The sequence below is a fragment of the Triticum aestivum genome, chromosome 5B (assembly GCF_018294505.1).
Source record: "Triticum aestivum cultivar Chinese Spring chromosome 5B, IWGSC CS RefSeq v2.1, whole genome shotgun sequence".
Taxonomy (NCBI): Eukaryota; Viridiplantae; Streptophyta; class Magnoliopsida; order Poales; family Poaceae; genus Triticum; species Triticum aestivum.
The window spans coordinates 76729013-76739459 of record NC_057807.1 but is presented as its reverse complement, the minus strand read 5'-3'; positions in this window follow the sequence as shown (position 1 = coordinate 76739459).

The window sequence follows — 10447 nt, the reverse complement described above, 5'->3', positions numbered from 1 at the left end:
TATGACATTTGTCACCAGTGAGGGCAATGCGTATGAGGCTCAAGTCAGGAGCACAAAGTGTACTACAGTCTTGTTTGCCTACGATGCATTTTCCATTAAATAGTGCAAAGTATTGAATCGAAGGGAAATGAATGCTCTTTATTCTACCTTGTGTCACCCCTCTAGTCTCACCATAGCAAAGGCTAGTCAAGAATACCTCATACTCAGATCTTGGTGGTTCATCCGGCGAACCCCAAAATGGGATTTTTGCAGTAATTATAAAATGTCTCCAGAGGTAAAATAAATACATGGTCATACGATTTAAACGACACTCTAGACTCACGAGGATGAAATTTAAATTCTTTATTAAACGATTCTGTGAGTCTGAGATGTTGGTTGCACTTATCTTCAATGTAGGGACCGAGCTGGGCGTTGTGAACATATTGCTCAAATTCTTCTTTAATACCAGCACGCAGCATAAAATTGTTGCATGGCCATAGACATGATTTGGTGGCGGCATCCCCTATGGAATTTGCACTTGGTTCAACATAAGACCGACAAACTAAGCTGCTTCTAGAGGATGCCTCCGAGGACCTCCGTCTCTAAGAACTCCTTCCAAAGAGGTTCATCATATTTGCGTACAATTTTCTGAAAAATTTCGGGTGACAAATTTTTTGTCAACAAAACTTCACAAGATTGATAGCAACTACTCATAGGGATGTGATACGTCTCCAATGTATCTATAAATTTTTTATTGTTCCATGCTATTATATTATCTATTTTGGATGTTTTATATGCATTAATATGCTATTTTATATTATTTTTGGGACTAACCTATTAACCTAGAGCCTAGTGCCAGTTTCTGTTTTCCCTTGTTTTTTAGCTTCGCAGAAAAGGAATACCAAACAGAGTCCAAACGGAATAAAACCTTCGCGGTGGTTTTTCCTGGACTAGAAGACACCCAGGAGACTTGGAGATCAAGTCAGAAGAGCCTTGAGGCGGACACAAGGGTGCAGGGTGCGCCTAGGGGGGTAGGGCGCACCCCACTACCTTGTGGGCCCCCATGACTCCCCTGACCTAGTTCTGCCTCCTTTATATTCAAATATAGTCCCGAACCTACAGAAGAACCCAACAAAACACTTTTCCACCGCCGCAACCTTCTGTTCCCGTGAGATCCCATCTTGGGGCCTTTTCCGGCATCCTGCCGGAGGGGGATTTGATAATGGTGGGCTTCTACATAAACTCTATTGCCCTTCCGATGAAGTGTGAGTAGTTTATCTCAGACCTACAGGTCCATAGCTAGTAGCTAGATGGCTTCTTCTCTCTCTTTCTTTCTCAATACCATGATCTCCGTGATGTTCTTGGAGATCTATCCGATGTAATCTTATTTTGCGGTGTGGTTGTCGAGATCCGATGAATTGTGGATTTATGATCAAATTATCTATGAGTATTATTTGAATCTTCTCTGAATTCTCATATGCCTGATTTGATATCTTTGTAATTCTCTTCGAACTATCGGTTTAGTTTGGCCAACTAGATTGGTTTTTCTTGCAATGGGAGAAGTGCTTAGCTTTGCGTTCAATCTTGAAGTGTCCTCACCCAGTGACAAAGTAGGGGTAGCGAGGCACGTATTGTATTGTTGCCATCGAGGATAAAAATATGGGGTTTACATCATATTGCTTGAGTTTATTCCTCTACATCATGTCATCTTACTTAAAGCATTACTCTGTTCTTCATGAACTTAATACTCTAGATGCATGCAGGAGTCAGTCTATGTGTGGAGTAATAGTAGTAGATGCAGACAGGAGTCTGTCTACTTGACACGGATGTGATGCCTATATAACATAATCATTGCCTTGGATATCGTCATAACTTTGCGCTTTTCTATCAATTGCTCGACAGTAATTTATCCACCCATTATTTGCCTTCAAGAGGGAAGCCTCTAGTGAAACCTATGGCCCCCGGGTCTATTTTCCATCATATTAGTTTCCGATCTACTATTTTGCAATCTTTTATTTTCAGATCTATAAACCAAAAAACCCAAAAATATTTTATCTTTCGTTCAATTTTATTTATCTATCTCTAGATCTCACTTTTGCAAGTGACCATGAAGGGATTGACAACCCCTTTATCGCGTTGGGTGCAAGGGTTTGTTTGTTTGTGCAGGTATTGGTGATTTGTGCGTTCATCTCCTACTGGATTGATACCTTGGTTCTTAACTGAGGGAAATACTTATCTCTACTTTGCTGCATCACCCCTTCCTCTTCAAGGGAAAAACCAATGCAAGCTCAAGAAGTAGCAGGAAGAATTTCTGGCGCCATTGCCGGGGAGATCTACGCCAAGTCAAGCCTACCAAGTACCAATCACAAACTCTCATCTCTTGCATTACATTATTCGCCATTTGTCTCTCGTTTTCCTCTCCCCCACTTCTAAAACGATTGTCGAAAAGATTTGCCTTTTTATTCGCCCTTCTTTCCGTATGCCTTTTTGCTTGTTTGCTATATTTACTTGTGATTCCACGTGCCTTCTATTTGCTTGCATCTTTGCTTGCTAAAAATCTATTGATATGGATCCACTTAAAGTTTTCTACTTGGATTATCTACGATCCATATGTGCTCGTGCTGAAACCCTAACTAGTTTTGCTAAGGGAAAATCTTTAGATGAGCATGCTCATTTTGTGCGTCACCGTTTGTCTGAAAAAGGGAGACTCCTGTGGAATCAAATAAATTGTTTGCTATGATATGCTTGGAATCTTTGTGAACTTTGTGATTTTACTTGTTGCTCTAAGAACCCTAAAAAACACCTTCCCTACCTATGTGAGTTTAATGATAATGAAATCTTATCTTCTTGTGAAAAGGGTGTTTACAGTTACTATGATATCGATCAAATTGAAGAATTTGTTGCTTTTAAGGGTTCTTGTGAATTTGCTTCTTTGATTGAAAAGTATGATATTACTCTATATAAATCTGAATTTTTTTGACATACTTAAATATTTCTATGAAAACTATGCTCATAATGTCTATGTCAAAGAATTTATTGAGAGAAAGACCGTTGCTTTAGAAAATAATCATATGCACGAATCTATAGATAATTATGATTCCGATGATTTGATTGAGATATCCTCCCTTGATGAAGTGATGCTTGCTATTCTTATGGCCATGATGCCAATATTAATTATACTTATGGAGATGAACTTGCTATAGTTCCTTATTTTAAACATGAGATTGTTGCTATTGCACCCATACTTGATAGTTCCTTGAATCAAAAGCATGATTGCAATGATGTTATTATAAATTCTATTAATGTCAATTGTGATAATAATATGCCAAACCCCAAGCTTGGGGATGCTAGTTTTGTTATGTCCATGATACGTCTCCGTCATATCTATAATTTTTGATTGTTCCATGCCAATATTCTACAACTTTCATGTACTTTTGGCAACTTTTTATACTATTTTTCGGGACTAACATATTGATCCAGTGCCCAGTGCCTGTTCCTGTCTGTTGCATGTTTTATATTGCGCAGAAACCACATATCAAACAGAGTCCAAACGGGATAAAAACGGACGGAGAATTATTTTGTAATATTTGTGATTTTTGGGAAGTAAAATCAACGCGAGACGGTGCCCGAGGTGGCCACGAGACAGGGGCCCACGCCCACTCCAGGTGGGCGTCCCCCACCCTCCTGGGGCCCTCATAAGGTGGTTGATGCCCTTCTTTGGCTGCAAGAAAGCTATTTTTTGGAAAAAGATCTGGGCGAAGGTTTCAATCCAATCGGAGTTACGGATCTCCAAATATAAAAGAAACGGTGCCAGGGCAGAAGCCCAGAACGCAGAAACAGGGAGATAGATCCAATCTCGGAGGGGATCTCGCCCCTCCCACGCCATGGGAGCCAAGGACCAGAGGGGAAACCCTTCTCCCATCTAGGGAGAAGGTCAAGGAAAAAGAAGAAGAAGGGGGGCTATCTCCCCCTTGCTTCCGGTGGCGCCGGAGCGCTGCCGGGGGCCATCATCATCACCGCGTTCATCACCAACACCTCCGCCATCTTCACCAACATCTTCATCACCTTCCCCCATCTATATTCAGCAGTTCACTCTCCCGCAACCCTCTGTACCCTCTACTTGAACATGGTGCTTTATGCTTCATATTATTATCCAATGATGTGTTGCCATCCTATGATGTCTGAGTAGATTTTCGTTGTCCTATCGGTGATTGATGAATTGCTATGATTGGTTTGAGTTGCATGTTTTATTATTGGTGTTGTCCTATGGTACTCTCCGTGTCGTGCAAGCGTGAGGGATTCCCGTTGTAGGGTTTGCAATATGTTCATGATTTGCTTATGGTTGGTGGCGTGAGTGACAAAAGCACAGACCCGTGTAAGTAGGTTGTTTGCGTATGGGATAAACGAGACTTGATACTTTAATGCTATGGTTGGGGTTTACCTTAATGATCTTTAGTAGTTGCGGATGCTTGCTAGAGTTCCAATCATAAGTGCATATGATCCAAGAAGAGAAAGTATGTTAGCTTATGCCTCTCCATCAAATAAAATTGCAATAATGATTACCGGTCTAGTGACGTAGTCAATTGCTTAGGGACAATTTCACAACTCCTACCACCACTTTTCCACACTCGCTATATTTTCTTTATTGCTTCTTTATCTAAACAGCCCCTAGTTTATATTTACGTGCTCTTTATTATCTTGCAAACCTATCTCACAACACCTACAAAGTACTTCTAGTTTCATAGTTGTTCTAGGTAAAGCAAACACTAAGCATGCGTAGAGTCGTATCAGTGGCAGATAGGACTTGAGAGAATATTTGTTCTACCTTTAGCTCCTCGTTGGGTTAGACACTCTTACTTATCGAAAGAGGCTACATTGATCCCGGATACTGATGGGTTATCATGACTTTTTTCTGCCACCGTTGCCAGGGAGTCATAGCATGGGGTGAATATTCTCGTGTGTGCTTGTTTGCTTTATCACTAAGTAATTTTTATTTGCTGTTCTTAGTTGTTCTCTATCTTTAGTTATGGATATGGAACACGAAATACTAAAAAAATAGGTGTACTTGCTACTCATGGAGATGGGGAACCTCCTAAAACCCTCGATGCTCGTTATGTGAAAGAAATTATGTACTACTTTGATAATCCTGAGAAAACCCCATTCAATTATTTTATGGGAGACACGTTGGATCAACGTGAATACTTTAGGGATTATCGCTTGACACAAAAAGGGAAACTATTATGGGATCAAATTTATATGTTGTATTGGTATGCTCGCCAACTATGCTTGAGATATGATTATACTTGTTGCTCTAGATGAAGGCTCCACACCTTCCCTTTTCATGCGAAATCAATGATAATAAAACCTTGGCTTCTTATGCTAATGGTATCTATGATTACTATGATGTGGAACAAATAGAAGAATTTGTTGCTTTTATGGGTGCTTATGAGATTGAATCTATGTTTAAAGAGTATGAAGATCTTGATGATTCAGTTTATAGACCTGAAAATTTTGCTATACTTAAATATTGTTATAAGAATTATGAATACAATTACAATATTTATGCATTTATTGAGAAAGTCTCCGCTTTCCAAGAAGAGAATAATACTTTGCATGAGTCTATGGAAGAAGAAATTTACGAAACTGTGATTTCATTGGATGAAAAAGATGAAGAGGAGAGTGAAGAACAAAAGGAGGAAGAGCGGATTAGCTACCCGTGCCCACCTTCTAATGAGAGCAACTCTTCAACTCATACATTGTTTAATTCCCCTTCGTGCTTACCGAAGGATGATTGCTATGACGGTTGTTATGATCCTGTTGATTCTCTTGAAATATCCATTTTTGACGATGCTTGCTATGCTTGTGGCCAAGATGCCAATATGAATTATGCTTATGAAGATGAACTTGCTATAGTTCCTTATGTTAAACATGAAATTGTTGCTATTGCACCCACGCATGATAGTCCTATTATCTTTTTGAATTCTCCAAACTACACTATATCGGAGAAGTTTGTGCTTATTAAGGATTATATTGATGGGTTGCCTTTTACCATTGCACATGATGATTTTGATAGATATAATATGCATGTGCTTGCTACTCCTACTTGCAATTATTATGAGAGAGGAACTTTATCTCCACCTCTCTATGTTTCCAATATGATAAAATTGCAAGAAACTGCTTATACTACGCATTGGCCTTTACTATGTGTGCATGAATTGTTCTTTTATGACATGCCGATGCATAGGAAGAGAGTTAGACTTCGTTGTTACATGATATATGTTACTTTATGCTAATTATTAAATTACAAATCATTGTTAATTAAAATTGGCTTTGATATACCTTGGGATCCGGGTGGATCCATTACTTGAGCACTATATGCCTAGCTTAATGGCTTTAAAGAAAGTGCTGCTAGGGAGACAACCCAGAAGTTTTAGAGAGTCATTTATTTCTGTTGTGTGCTTTCATATAGTTTAAAAACAAAAAAATAAAGAGGGGAACCCAAAACTTTTCAAAAGGGAAAGTGAAAGTGAGAAAGACAAGCATTGTTGAAGTGGGAGCTAGCCTTGAACTTTGTTCATGCTCACGGAAAATTTGTGAATCTTGATTACAGAAAATTTTCAACAAAAATAATTATACCCTTGTAAAATTCCATTGTATTATAAAAATAATGTGCTAAGGTTTGCCTTTAGGATGTTTACAATGCTTGTTGGTATGTACGGTACAGGACAGAAACTTTGGCTGTAGTGCGCGATTTTACATTTTTAACTGGAACGTCAAATGGTTTTGATTCTTTTTGCACTGTCTTTCGGTACAAATTGTTTATTGTTCCGAATTTTGGTAGAATTTTTTGGGTAACATAAGTATGGTGGATGTTCAGATTGCTACAGACTGTTCTATTTTTGACAGATTCTATTTTTGATGCATAGTTTGCTTGTTTTGATGAATTTATCAGTTTCTATCAGTGGATTAAGCCATGGAAAAGCTATATTACAGTAGACACAATGAAAAAACAAAATATGAATTGGTTTTCTACAGTAATTAGAGTAGTGATTTGCTTTATTATACTAACGGATCTTACCGAGTTTTCTGTCGAAGTTTTGTGTGGATGAAGTGTTTGATCGAGGAGGTCTCGATATGAGGAAAAGAAAGAGAGGCAAGAGCTCAAGCTTGGGGATGCCCAAGGCACCCCAAGTAAATATTCAAGGATACTCAAGCGTCTAAGCTTGGGGATGCCCCGGAAGGCATCCCCTCTTTCTTCAACAAGTATCGGTATGTTTTCGTATTCGTTTCGTTCATGCGATATGTGCAAGTCTTGGAGCGTCTTTTGCATTTAGTTTTTATTTTTATTTTATGCACCATGATGGTATGAGATAGTCCTTGGTTGATTTATAGAATTCTCATTTCACTTCACTTAAATCTTTTGAGTATGGCTTTATAGAATGCTTCATGTGCTTCACTTATATCATTTAAAGTTTGGATTGCCTGTTTCTCTTCACATAGAAAACCGCCATTTGTAGAATGCTCTTTTGCTTCACTTATATTTGTTAGAGCATGGAATATCTTTTGTAGAAAGAATTAAACTCTCTTGCTTCACTTATATCTATTTAGAGAGATGACAGGAATTGGTCATTCACATGGTTAGTCATAAAATCCTACATAAACTTGTGGATCACTGAATATGATATGTTTGATTCCTTGCAATAGTTTTGCGATATAGAGGTGATAATATGTGGGAGGTACTAGTAGATGGTTGTGTTTAGTAAGGATGTTGGTGTTAAGGTCTGTGATTCCCGAAGCATGCACGTATGGTCTACTAACTATGTAACCAAATTGGCGCGCATTGTATTTTGATTGTTTATCTTTGCGTGAAGGTCGGGGGCGCGCGATGGTTAACTCCTACCAACCTCCCCCATAGGAGCATGCGCGTAGTACTTTGTTTCAAGGGCTAATAAATTTTTGCAATAAGTATGTGAGTTCTTTATGACTAATGTTGAGTCCATCGATTATACGCACTCTCACCCTTCCATCATTGCTAGCCTCTTTGGTAGCATGCATTGCCCTTTCTCACCTCGAGAGTTGGTGCAAACTTCGCCGGTGCATCCAAACCCCGTGATACGATACGCTCTATCACACATAAGACTCCTTATAGCTTCCTCAAAACAGCCACCATACCTACCTATTATGGCATTTCCATAGCCATTCCGAGATATATTGCCATGCAACTTCCACCATCATCATATTCATGACTTGAGCATTCATTGTCATATTGCTTTGCATGATCGTAAGATAGCTAGCATGATGTTTTCATGGCTTGTCCGTTTTTTGATGTCATTGCTACGCTAGATCATTGCACATCCCAGTACACCGCCGGAGGCATTCATATAGAGTCATATCTTTATTCCAGTATCGAGTTGTATTATTGAGTTGTCAGTAAATAAAGTGTGATGATCATCATTATAGAGCATTGCCCCATGAAAAAAAATATATAAATTAAAAAAAAAGAGGCCAAAGAAGCCTAAATAAAAAAGGGGTCCAAAGAATCCCACCCAAAAAAAGAAAGAAAAAAAAGGGCAATGTTACTATCCTTTTTCCACACTTCTGCTTCAAAGTAGCACCATGTTCTTCATATAGAGAGTCTCCTATGTTGTCACTTTCATATACTAATGGGAATTTTCATTATAGAACTTGGCTTGTATATTCCAACGATGGGCTTCCTCAAATGCCCTAGGTCTTCATGAGCAAGCAAGTTGGATGCACACCCACTTAGTTTCTTTTGTTGAGCTTTCATACACTTATAGCTCTAGTGCATCCTTTGCATGTCATTCCCTACTCCTCGCATTGACATCAATTGATGGACATCTCCATAGCCCGTTGATTAGCCGCGTCGATGTGAGACTTTCTCCCTTTTTGTCTTATCCACTTAACCTCCACCATCATATTCTATTCCACCCATAGTTCTATATCCATGGCTCACGCTCATGTATTGCGTGAAGGTTGAAAAAGTTTGAGAATACTAAAGTATGAAACAATTGTTTGGCTGACACCGGGATAGGCATGAGGGGTACCTTGTGTTAAGGAAAGGGAGCATACAAGACTATATGATTTTGTAGGGATAACGTTCTGGAAGCATTGATATTTTGAAAGACATGATTGTTTGTTGGGATGCCCTAAGTATTATTGTTTTTATGTCAAATGATAGATTATTTCTTTGAATCACTCGTGTCTTAATATTCATGCCATGATTAGACATATGATCAAGATTATGCTAGGTAGCATTCCACATCAATTTTTTTTATCATTTACCTACTCAAGGACGAGCAGGAATTAAGCTTGGGGATGCTGATACGTCTCCGTCATATCTATAATTTTTTATTGTTCCATGCCAATATTTTAGAACTTTCATATACTTTTGGCAACTTTTTATACTATTTTTTGGGACTAACATATTGATCCAGTGCCGAGTGCCAGTTCCTGTTTGTTGCCTGTTTTATGTTTCACAGAAACCCCATATCAAACGAAGTCCAAACGGGGTAAAAACGGACGGAGAATTATTTTGGAATATTTGTGATTTTTGGGAAGTAAAATCAACGTGAGATGGTGCCCGAGGTGGGCACGAGACAGGGGCCCACGTCCACTCCAGGTGGGCGCGCCCCCCACCCTCCTGGGCCCCTCATAAGGCAGTTGATGCCCTTCTTTGGTCGCAAGAAAGCTAATTTTTGGAAAAAGATCTGGGCGAAGGTTTCAATCCAATCAGAGTTACGGATCTCCAGATATAAAAGAAACGGTGCCAGGGCAGAATCCCAGAACGCAGAAACAGGGAGATAGATCCAATCTCAGAGGGGCTCTCGCCCCTCCCACGCCATGGGAGCCAAGGACCAGAGGGGAAACCCTTCTCGCATCTAGGGAGAAGGTCAAGGAAGAAGAAGAAGAAGGGGGCTCTCTCCCCCTTGCTTCCGGTGGCGCCGGAGTGCTGCCGGGGGCCATCATCATCATCGCGATCATCACCAACACCTCCGCCATCTTCACCAACATCTTCATCACCTTCCCCCATCTATATTCAGTGGTCCACTCTCCCGCAACCCGCTGTACCCTCTACTTGAACATGGTGCTTTATGCTTCATATTATTATCCAATGATGTGTTGCCATCCTATGATGTCTGAGTAGATTTTCGTTGTCCTATCAGTGATTGCTGAATTGCTATGATTGGTTTGAGTTGCATGTTTTATTATTGGTGCTGTCCTATGGTGCTCTTCGTGTCACGCAAGCGTGAGGGATTCCTGCTATAGGGTTTGCAATATGTTCATGATTTGCTTATGGTGGGTGGTGTGAGTGACAGAAGCACAGACCCGAGTAAGTAGGTTGTTTGCGTATGGGATAAAGAGGACTTAATACTTTAATGCTATGGTTGGGTTTTACCTTAATGATCTTTAGTAGTTGCAGATGCTTGCTAGAGTTCCAATCATAAGT